Here is an 11,974-nt window from a genome sequence, read left to right on the forward strand (position 1 = left end):
GTATCTTCCTCCTTTTCCAGGTTTTGGGTTTCGCTTTTTTTGTTTGTTTCGTTTTTGGCAGGGCATTAGAGGATTAAGATAGCCATCAAATATCTATCTTATAACAGAATTTTTTTAAAATTTCTTAATAGGTCATCTAGATTGAGCTGCAGAGATCCCTTCTCTTGGCTGTAGCAAGGTATGTCCACGTGCCAAATTTATGCATTGTTCACACTTGGCCTTTGGCTGGCCCAGGTGCGTGGCTGCTAGCAGAGCCTCAGTTTTGTGCAGGTCTTTGCCTTCCCAAATCCTCAGAGAATCATCCTGCTTCCCTCCTCCCCCCCACTACTGAAAGAGATGGATATGATATAAATTCTCCTTTTACTCACTGGGTTTTATTATCTGGGCGGGAGTGTCGATTAAATGCTACAGTCAGTCTTCCTCCATGCTCTGAGAATGAAGGCAAAACCTTAGGGCGAGGTCACTCAACTGGGTCCCTGATACCTTTTTGCGTGTGACTTCCCGAAATTATCCAGCCCTGCTGCCTGACTCCAGGCTTCTTGTTATACTGTAGACTGGTGCAGCTGAAACTATCCTGATCACGCCTCTTCTGCAATTGCAGACAGTTAAGTTTTTGGCACCTAGCATGATCTTTGTATTCATTGTAATGTTATTGCTGAAATGCCCCCCAAGCCCCGGACTGAGAATGTATTAAAAAAAAAAAAAGGCATAAAGACATAACTGATGGTGAATTTGAAGTAGTCCTTCAGTGTATTCAGGGTTAAATAGACTTTGTGAATGAAGGGTAACAACCGTTTATGATACAGTTGCAACTGAGATTTGCTCTTTTAAGTTTGGAGAAAAATTTGAATGCATATCTGGAACAGCCTGTGGCCTTAATACTTTTGATGTTGAAACTTTTTCATTATTTTTGTCTCTAGTGATATGCAGACTTACATTCTAAGAATGTGTTTTGTGGTTAAGGAATATTCTGATACAAACTTGTAGTGACTCTTTTACAAAAGTGGCAATGCGTCTTAATTCTTAATCCCTAAGTGCTGCTTGTCAGGTCAAGTGGGGAATGACCTTTGCTTCTTGGCTCCCACCCTTGGTGTTTCGAATGATATAGAAATGTCCTTCCAAGGTGAAATCCAGCTCTTTACATGTGGTTTCATTATGAAGAGTTCCAGAGTGACACTGTCAATGACTGCCAGCCAAAACTCACCAGGAATACACTTTTTCAGCTTAAGTGGAACCAGTTTATCTCTTTCTTTCAGTCTGGGAGAAGGTACACTGTGGGGAGCCTTGTTAGAGAACTTGGGCTTATGTTGAGTGATCTGGGGAGTGATTAAGGAAGTGGAGCTTCATTCTCTGGTTCGACGCTGTCTGGAAGAGGGGATCATACGACTGGGTATTTGAATACATCTTAACTGGGAGGGGGATCCAACTGAGGCTGAAGCTGTAACTGACAAAGACACAGCCGTCACTTCTTTGCATGAATAAGGACTGTTTTGTATTTTGTGTTTGGACAGTATTTGAGTTTTGTCTGTTCAGGCATGATTACAGAGTGGGTGTCTTAGTGACCAAGGTCCCTAAACTGGCCTTTTCTGCTATTCTGTGACATTGTTTAAGGTCAGTAGGAGAACAACCAGGCCCAGTTGTGAAGTCCTGACCAGTTCCTAGGTGTCAAAAGCTGCTTTTCTTCTTTTTATTTTTCCTCAGTGGCTAAGGTTTATTGGGGCTTCCCAGGTGGCTCAGTGGTAAAGAATCTACCTGCCAATGCAGGAGACAGGGTTCAATCCATGGGTCGGGAAAATCCCCTGGAGGAGAAAATTGTAACCAGCTCCTGTATGCGGTCTCACAGAGTTGGGCACGACTGAAGCGACTTAGCAGCAGCAGCAGCCAGTATTCTTGCCTGGAAAATGCCGGATAGAGGAGCCTGGTGGGCTACAGTCCATGAGGTCACAAAGAGTTGGTCATGACTGAGTGACTAAGCACACAAGCACAAGATTTATTGAGTGTTTCTGCTGTGGTAGGCATGGTACTAAGTACTTTACACTTCAGACTGCATCATCCCCACCACCTTGTGAGATGGTATTCTGATTATACTTATTGAATCGATATAGAAACTGGGACCTGCATAGGTAACTGGCCTGTCCGAGGTTGGGGTGTGAGTTCAGCCAGATGCCAGAGCCCATAGTGCTCTTAACCACTCCTTCCCAGAAAACCATAATACTGTGCTTGGGCAATCAGACTTAAGTCAAGGTCACTTTATAAATAATAAGGCTACTAATATATATGAGGTCTAGCTTGAATTTGAAACAAAACACAAGTATGAAAAAACATAACAGCAGCACATCTGTATTAGGAAGCCTTTTAAAATTATGCTGTATAATGATACTTATTGACATGGAAAATTATTAATGGTATAGTAACAACAAGGAGAAGGCAATGGCACCCCACTCCAGTACTCTTGCCTGGAAAATCCATGGACGGAGGAGCCTGGTGGGCTGCAGTCCATGCGGTCGCTAAGAGTCAGACACGACTGAGCGACTTCACTTTCACTTTTTACTTTCATGCATTGGAGAAGGAAATGGCAACCCACTCCAGTATTCTTGCCTGGAGAATCCCAGGGACAGAGGAGCCTAATGGGCTGCTGTCTATGGGGTCGCACAGAGTCAGACACAACTGAAGCGACTTAGCAGCAGCAGCAGCAGCTGCAGCAACAACAAAAAGCATTGCAGAAGGAATTTGGATTTCTCCTTACCCAAGGAGCTTTTTAAACCTGCAGTTTAGACCCCCTGTGACAAAATACTGATGGTGGGCCTCCAGCATCTGTACACCCAAGAATTCAAACTCTTATTGAACAGGTTAAGCCTAGTGTTTTGAGGGGTTAACTGAGGCAGGTATTTGTCAGGCTTTCCTGTTGTGTGATCAAGAACATTCATGGCCAACACCCAGCTTACATTTGGGTTCTGATGATTTCAGAGCTGTGGAACATGGCTGTTTAACATTCTCTACAGACTTTACCCTTCTACAAGGTAGGTACAGTTTTTTTTTTTTCTGGCCACACCACATGTCATGCAGGAATTTAGTTCCCTGACCAGGGATCGAACCTGGTCCCCCTGCAGTGGAAGTGCTGAGTCATAACCTTTGGACCGCCAGAGATGTTCCCTAAGATAGGTACTATTTTCTCCACTTATAAACAATAAAACCAAGGCTCAGTGACCTTTAGGGACTTGGCCAAGGTGGCACATCAGTAAACCTGTCTTCCACTCTGATTGCAGTTCCCATGTCCTGCTACTTTCTCAGTTTACTTGTTAACTTCCCATTGAGTTTTACAAGCTTTGAAAAAGGCTTGCAAAAGTCTAAAGAAGTTTTAAATGTCTCTGTCTTTATGCCGCCATGTAATCTCTGCTCTCTGCACCTGTGACATATCAAATTAGGGCTTGCATAGGGAATATTATTTGCATGAAAAAGGACCCTGAGCTTACAGTCATAGAATCATTTCAGTCTTCAGGATATTGAGTCATACCAACTACAATAGCCAGATTATGAGTCTCCTTACAGTTAGAATTTCAGAGAAATTTACAGAAAATAGTTTTATACGAGGGCCAAAATATCAAATCAGCTTTTCTTAATTTGACCTAATAATGAGAGTCTCCAAATGCCAAGACCTCTGAAATATTAAAACCTAATTGAAGTTTGCATAAAAATTTCAACAGAAGCATTGAATGTTTTATCTCAAATTTGTTTTACTTAAGGCTCATGTGATGTTTCTGAGTAAAATAACTATATTCTTGACTAATTTCAATAAAACGACAGTGTTATAAATAATAAAATCTGCTTCTGTTAATTATATATTGTGAATTGGTGAATCTTGACTGGGGAACAGAATTTATATAAGCTATAACTTCTGCTGTTAACCATATTCTGAAACTTATTAGTTTTTTGATCATTTAAATGTTCACATTCCAATCAGTGGATCTAGAAGAAAAGCAGTGTTCTTTGGTTTTATCATGTTTGAAAAATGACCCTTTAGTCCCTGTAATTAATTTGTTTTTTAGATGTTTGGAGAGAACATGGTAAAGAGAATTGAGATACAGTAAATATTTATTATTAGCTTTAAGTTCTCCCAGGAGTCATGGCTATAGGTTTACTTCCCCTTTCCTTGAATCTATGAGTATTGTTTATAAGATGTCATGTTGACATTGTTTTTAAGACTCTAAGGAAGAAACTACCATATGAGTATATGATGAATGGATCATGAAAAAAGTGGCATAATCATCAGATTAAAAATCATTGGCCTAGATTATCCTGCATTATACTAAAAATGGAAACTTTGGGCTCAAACGTAACTGAAAATTATTTTCATATTTTATTTTTCAGAGATTAATTACTATAACTATGATATTTAAAAGAACATTCAAAATTCTAAGGATGTACAGTGACACATAGGATTCAGCCTCCAAACTCTGTCTATGTACACAATACTCTCCAATGAGGATTATCATTCACAATGATGATTCTGAGGTATTGTCAGATCTGTTTCCATGCTATCCAAAAGGTCGGATTCTTGGCATCACTGTCATGTAAATTGTGTGACAGTGACTGTATCTGGTTAGCCTCACAGGATTTGCCATATTCCTTATTCTGGTAGAAGGTCTCTCTTTTTAGTCACAGGCTGGGCACATGGTCAGGGTTGACCCAATGTAGTATTATCTCATCTCCCCACCAAGGTATTAGGCAAAAAAACAGTCATCTCAGTTGTTGTTCAGAGCCAAATAGAATCGTTCCCTGTTCTTTCTTGGTACTTGGACACAGAGAGAAAGCAACTAAACTGGGACTAGGGCGACATCTTCCCCACCTGATGGAGAGGCTGATCTTCATAACAGTGTACAAAGCTAATTCATAAAGAGAAGCAGAAACAAGTTGAAATCCTGGTGGGTAAAGTGTCCTGATTATGATGTTTCTGGAATTCTCAGATTCTGCAGTTTTTTCCTGTGATAGCTGGGTAGCTCACTCAATCTAAGGCAATGCATTCTGTTTTCTTTAATCTGGGTTTTCAGATGGGTTTCTGTTACTTGCAACCAAGAGTCCTAATGAACATAACAGTCAACATGCTAAGAACTTGCTGATGTGGCCATTATTTTATATGTAGCAAAGGTGGAAAAGTGAGCCAAGTTATTTAAGACACAGTTTTTAACAGAGTTTGAAATTAATATGAAGGATTTATTCCACAAACCTTGAACCAAATTTTGTTTTTCATTTTATTAGCATCCACTTAAAGTTTTAATAATGAAAAATAAGTATTAGCTGTAATGAGTATTCTAATCTCACCTTGGGTTTGCAAATGCTTTTCTGGGTGTGGTAACACTCAGTCCTGACTTGTGCATGCTGTTATGTAATTGTTGGTATGTTGCAGGAGGAGACTAGAAAGGATGATGAAAGACCAGTTCTCAAGTAGGAACAGAAAGATGCAAAAGGGGCTGAAATGTGAAACTAATTCTGCTTTTCTTTACTCAATACTTGGTTTCCATTGGAAGAAAACAGTAACTAGTGAATCTGATTCTCAGAAGGGCTGTAACTTACAGCTGGTGAAGTTGCACAGACAAGATATGAATTATTTTGTGGCTATATAAACATGTTACTAAAAAGAGATTGGACTCTGATTAATGCATTAGATGGTCAGATCTGCAACCCTAGTTCTTCATGGTGGTATTTCCCCAGATGGCCACGTCAGCCCCACTGATGGGGCAAGCTGGTGACCTGCAAAATCATGACTCCAGACACTTTACTCCCACGTGTCAGAGTCCTGTTTCTAAACTGCCTGCTTGCCCTGTACCTATGGAGTACCCAAAGTATCTCAAATGTAACAAGTTCAAGGGAAACTCGACCTTTCTTCCTAAACTTCTGCTGTGAATCTTAGTGGCTAAATCACCATCCACCCTCTTAGTCAAATCATATACCTAAATACCAACTGTTAACTTTTCCCCCTCACCCAGTCATTCAATTCTACTTTCTAAGTAGCCCTTCAAATTTGTAGTTATTCGTGACACCCTCTTCCTCTCAGCTCCCTCAGTAATCATACACCAAGTCCTGGCACTTAAATATCTATCCAATGTATATCTTTTATTCCATCTGAGCTGCTGCCACCCTCATTTGAGCCACTGTCATCTCTTCCTGTGTAATGGGATCTCCTTGACAACTCCTATGTATCTTCAGGGCCTTGCACAATTTCAAGTAAACCATCATTTCTCCAAAAATGCCTGTCAACTGAACTAATCAGTCGGTCAGTTAATTAGTGAATGTTCAGCCTTCAAAGGTCTCAGAACTTGGCATTGTTCTTGGTATATCTCAACTGCTCCAGAATTGCTTGTTGAATAAAAGAAAAAAGAATCTTTAGCCTTCAAAAGTCATCTTGATCTCAATTTAATTTAAATTGAGGATGTGTAATAGAATATTACTCAGCCATAAAAAAAGGATGAGAATTTGCCATTTGCAAAAGCATGGATGGACCTGGAGGGTATTATGCTTAGTGAATTAAGTCAGACAGAGAACAATGAGTACTATATCTTGTCACTTATATGTGGGATCTAAAAGATAAACAAATGACTATAACAAAACAGAAATATGCTCGTAGATATAGAGAGCAAACTAGTGGTGACCAGTAGGAAGAGGGGCAAGATAAGGGTAGGGGATTAAGAGGTATAAGCTACCATGTATAAGATAGGCGAGATACAAAGATGTACAGCACAGGGAATATAGCCAATATTTTATAATAACTTTAAATAGAGTATAATCTGTAAAAGTATTGAATTACTATATTGTACACCTGAGACTAATACAATGATGTAAATTAACTATACTTTAATAAAAATTTTAAAATGTGGATAAACAACATTAATAGCTTTGATAGAAACCCAAGTCTATATATTTTTATTTTCCTTTTATTTCTCAAAATGTAATAAAAAGGGAAGGCCTAAGCAAGAAAATAGAGATAGACAGATTTTAGTTAAAGTTACATTGATACTCAAAATGGAAATCACATCCTGGAAATTTATCAAGTAGTAACTGTTCATTAGGAAAAAAAAAATTCAAAGTTACATTTTATTTTCAAAAAAACAGGAATTGAGTCTTAAATGAAGCAGGCTACCCAGGTAATGAATATTACAGATGTGAGGATTAAAAAATCATTGCAGAAAAAAAGGAACGTAGAACATTGCTGCTGCTGCTAAGTCGCTTCAGTCATGTCTGACCCTGTGCGACCCCATAGATGGCAGCCCACCAGGCTCTGCCGTCCCTGGGATTCTCCAGGCAAGAACACTGGAGTGGTTCGCCATTTCCTTCTCCAAAGCATGAAAGTGAAAAGTGAAAGTGAAGTCGCTCAGTCATGTCCAACTCTTCATGACCCCATGGACTGCGGTCCACCAGGCTCCTCCGTCCATGGGATTTTCCAGGCAAGAGTACTGGAGTGGGGTGCCATTGCCTTCTCCAGTAGAACATTGCAGTTAGTAAATTTGGAAAGCTCTTCCTCTGAGATGGAGAATGACACAAAAATGCCCATTATACCTCACTCCTATTCAGTACTGAGGTACTAGCTAGAGCAATAAGGCAAGTAAAGAAGTGAAAGAAAACGTTTGAAAAGGGAAAAATGAAGCTATCGTTATTTTCGAATGACACTTATCTATGTAAAAAAAAAAAAAAAAACTAACGTTCCATCAGTATTTAAGCTATAAGAATTATTTAATGAATACATTTACTAAGGTTACTACAACTATGTGCCAGTAATAAGCAAAAATGAAATTTAAAATACCATTTACAGTAGCATAAGAAAAGCCCAATACCTAGAATAGAATCTAATAAAAGGTACAAAAAACACACAGTTGTAGCCACAGGTTCCGGGAAACAAACTCACTCAGAAGGACGATGCAGATAGTGGAGTGCAGTTTATTACACTGGAGGGCCCAAGGCAGAGTCTCCTCTTGGCCAAGGACCCTGACCATATAAGGTATACCCTACGTGTACATGCACAAACCCACCTCCCCAAATTCCCCAGACAATCAAAGTTAACCCATGATTCATATGCCTTAAGCCTAGGTAGTTAACAGTGGACTGTTATCAATAGGCCTGTGGCCATACCCCAATAAGCATAATAGAATGTATGATTCTATTCGTGATTCTATTCAGTTACACAGATAATTAGGGTATTCTTTTAGCAATGAAGAGCCCTGGGGCTCTTCCTTCCTGGGTCCTGGTTTTCCAGTTGGTATGTCGTTTCCATAGATACTGGGCATATAGCTCAAAGTCCACAGTCCAACCCAAGATGGAGTCCTGCTTTCAAGATAGAGCCTGTTCTGTTTCCTCCTTCAACACCATTATTAAGATAAACAGACCTAAATAAATGGAGGACTATATCGTGTTTATAGATTGGGAGATTCAATATTATAATTTAGTTCTCCCCAAATTGATCTATAGATTCATAAATACAGTGTACTCCTAGCAGTGTTTTAAAAAGTTGACAAGTGGATTCTAAAATGTACATGGAAATGAAAAGGACTAGAAACAGTCAAGAATATTTTGAAGAATAAGAAAAAACCTAGAGGAATTAGAAGATATTGGATATCATGACTTATTATAAACCTACAGTATTTAAGAGACTGTGGAATTATGTAAGAATAGACAAGCAGACGAATAGAGTCCACTGAGAGACCCCCACATGTCACTTGAATTATGTAAAAGCAGTTGTTTCAGTGTGGTGGAGCAAGGATGGTCTTTCTAATAAATGATGCTGAGTCAACTGTATGTTCATATGAAATAGGTATCTTGATCCCCTAACTCAGCCATCTGCAAAACCAATCTCAGGTGGATTGTAGGCACACATGTGAAAGGTAAAAACAGTAAAATAGAAGAAATCTTAGGAAATTTTCTTCACGACTTTGGAGGTAGCAAAATGCTTTTAAACATAAAGGGCACTAATTAAAAAGAAAAAAGTGTACTACATTGAAATTAAGAACTCTTGTTCATTAAAGGGCAGCATAAAAATAGTGAAAAAAATGTGGTCACAGTGTGGGAGAGGATATTTGCAAAGTGAGTGACTTCAGCAGGGGCATGCAAATTACCAAGATTTTATCATATGCCTGCAAGTTCTTTAAATGGAAATGACCCATGGCTGATTCTTGTCAATGTATGGCAACAACCACCCCAATATTGTAAAGTAGTTCAGTTCACTTCAGTCGTGTCTGACTCTTTGTGACCCCATGGACCGCAGCACACCAGGCCTCCCTGTGCATCACCAACTGCCAGAGTCCACCCAAACCCATGTCCATTGAGTTGGTGATGCTATCCAACCATTTCATCCTCTGTCGTACCCTTCTCCTCCTGCCCTCAATTGTTCTCAGCATCAGGGTCTTTTCAAATAAGTCAGTTCTTCGCATCAGATGGCCAAAGTACTGGATTTCTATTGCTGCTGCTGCTGCTGCTAACAGTCGTGTCCGACTGTGTGCGACCCCAGAGACAGTGAAAAGTGAAAGTGAAGTCGCTCAGGCGTGTCCGACTCCCAGCGACCCCATGGACTGCAGCCCACCAGGCTCCTCCATCCATGGGACTTTCCAGGCAAGAGTACTGGAGTGGGGTGCCATTGCCTTCTCCCAGTATTGGATTAGCCTCCAATTAAAATAAATAGATTAATTTAAAAAAATTTTTTTAAATGGAAATGACAGATAATACCAAGTTTTGGCAAGGCTATGGAGCAACTGGGACTCTCATACCTTGCAGGTGGGACTATAAATTGAAACAACTACTTTTGCAAATTGTTTGGAAGGCTTCAGTAAAGTTTAACATGCAGTACCCTATGACCCAGCTATTGTATTCCTGACTCTATGCCCTCCAGAAATGCATACATAAGTTTACCAAAAGACAAGAAGGTTCATAGTTGTTGTTCAGTCACTAAGTCATATCCGACTCTGTGACCCTATGAACTGCAGCAGACCAGGCTTCCCTGTCCTTCGCCATCTCCCAGGAGTTTGCTCAAACTTATGCCCATTGAGTTGGTGATGCCATCCAACCATCTCATCCTCTGTCACCCCCTTCTCCTCTGACCCTCAGTCTTGTAATAGCACCTAGACTATCAGCTATACAAATATTCAATTGTAGACTGGATACATAAATTGTAATATATTAGTAAAATAAAATACATCACAGAGAACAAACAATAAAGGTGAATCTCTCAAGGATATGATCATTTTTCTACTTTTAAAAATTGAATTATAATTAATTTGTAATATTGTGTTAGTTTTAGGTGTTTGGCAAAGTGATTCAGCTATGTGTATATATATGTATATAATTTTCCATTGTAGGTTATTACAAGAAATTGAATATAATTCCCTGTGCTGCCAAGTCGCTTCAGTCGTGTTTGACTCTGTGCGACCCCATAGATGGCAGCCCACCAGGCTCCCCCATCCCTGGGATTCTCCAAGCAAGAACACTGGGGTGGGTTGCCATTTCCTTCTCCAATGCATGAAAGTGAAAGGTGAAAGTGAAGTCGCTCAGTCGTGTCTGACTCTTAGCAACCCCATGGACTGCAGCCCACCAGGCTCCTCCATCCATGGGATTTTCCAGGCAGGAGTACTGGAGTGGGGTGCCATTGCCTTCTCCTATAATTCCCTGTGCTACATAGTAAATACTTGTTGCTTATGTATTTCATATATAGTAGTTTATATTGTTAATCCCAAACTTCTAATTTTTCCTTCCTCCTTTCCCCTTCAGTAACTGTAAGTTTATTTTCTATATTTGTGAGTCTCTTTGTTTTGTATATAGATTCATTTGTATTATTCTTCAGATATCAGATGTAAGTGATATCATATAATATTTTCTCTTTGACTTGACTTGACTTAGTATGATATTCTCCAGGTCCATCCATGTTGCTACACATAGCAATAGTTCATTCGTTTTTTATGGCCAAATAGCATTCCATTGTGTGTATACTCACCACATCTTCTTAAACCAGTCAACTGTTGTTGGGCACTTGGGTTGTTTTCCTGTCTTGGCTGTGGTAAATAGTGCTACTATGAACATTGGGGTGTATGTACCTTTTTGAATTAGAGTTGTCATCTTTTCTGGATTGGGGGTGGGATTGTGGGATCATGTGATAGCTCTATTTCTAGTTTTTTAAGGAAACTCTGAGCTGTTCTCCATAGTGGCTGCATCAATTTACATTCCCACCAACAGTGTAGAAGAGTTCCCTTTTCTCCACACACTGTCTAGCATTTATCATTTGTAGACTTTTAGAGGATAGCTATTCTGACCAGTATGAGGTGATATCTCATTGTAGTTTTTATTTGCATTGTTCTAATAATTAGTGATGCTAAGAATCTTTTCTTGTGTCTGTTGGCCATCTGTATGTATGTCTTCTTTGGAGAAATGTCTGTTTAGGTCTTCTGCTTATTTTTTGATTGGGTTGTCTGGCTTTTTTGTTACTGAATTATATGAGCTGTTTGTATATTTTGGATATTAATGCCTTGGTAGTCACATCATTTGCAGGTATTCTCTCTCTCAAGGTTATTATTGAATGAAGGAAGCTACATACTGAACAGTACTGGTGGATAATTTCATTTATTTACAGTTCAAACATGGGGAAAAAGTATATGGTGGTTAAGAGTTGAGATAGTGTTTACCCTTGGGAAGAGGGACAAAAGAGGATATTCTAGGTTCTAGGAATATTCTACTTTGTTATGTGGTCACTAGTTACTTTTGTGAAAAGTCACTGAGCTGTGCTGTACTTTAAAAATTTGTGTATGTCAATTTAAAAAATTACCTAAAGAGTTTGCTTATCAGGCATGAAAAATAAGGTGTCAGAGAAGAATTTTTAGAGAATGCTTAGAAATCAATAAGTAAAAAGATTAATGACCTAAAAGACAAAAAACAGGCAAAGAAATACACCACTTAACATGGGAGAAATTTAGCAGAAACATTTGAAAATATGTATAACCTCATT

This window comes from Bos mutus, chromosome X, assembly GCF_027580195.1.
Source record: "Bos mutus isolate GX-2022 chromosome X, NWIPB_WYAK_1.1, whole genome shotgun sequence".
Taxonomy (NCBI): Eukaryota; Metazoa; Chordata; class Mammalia; order Artiodactyla; family Bovidae; genus Bos; species Bos mutus.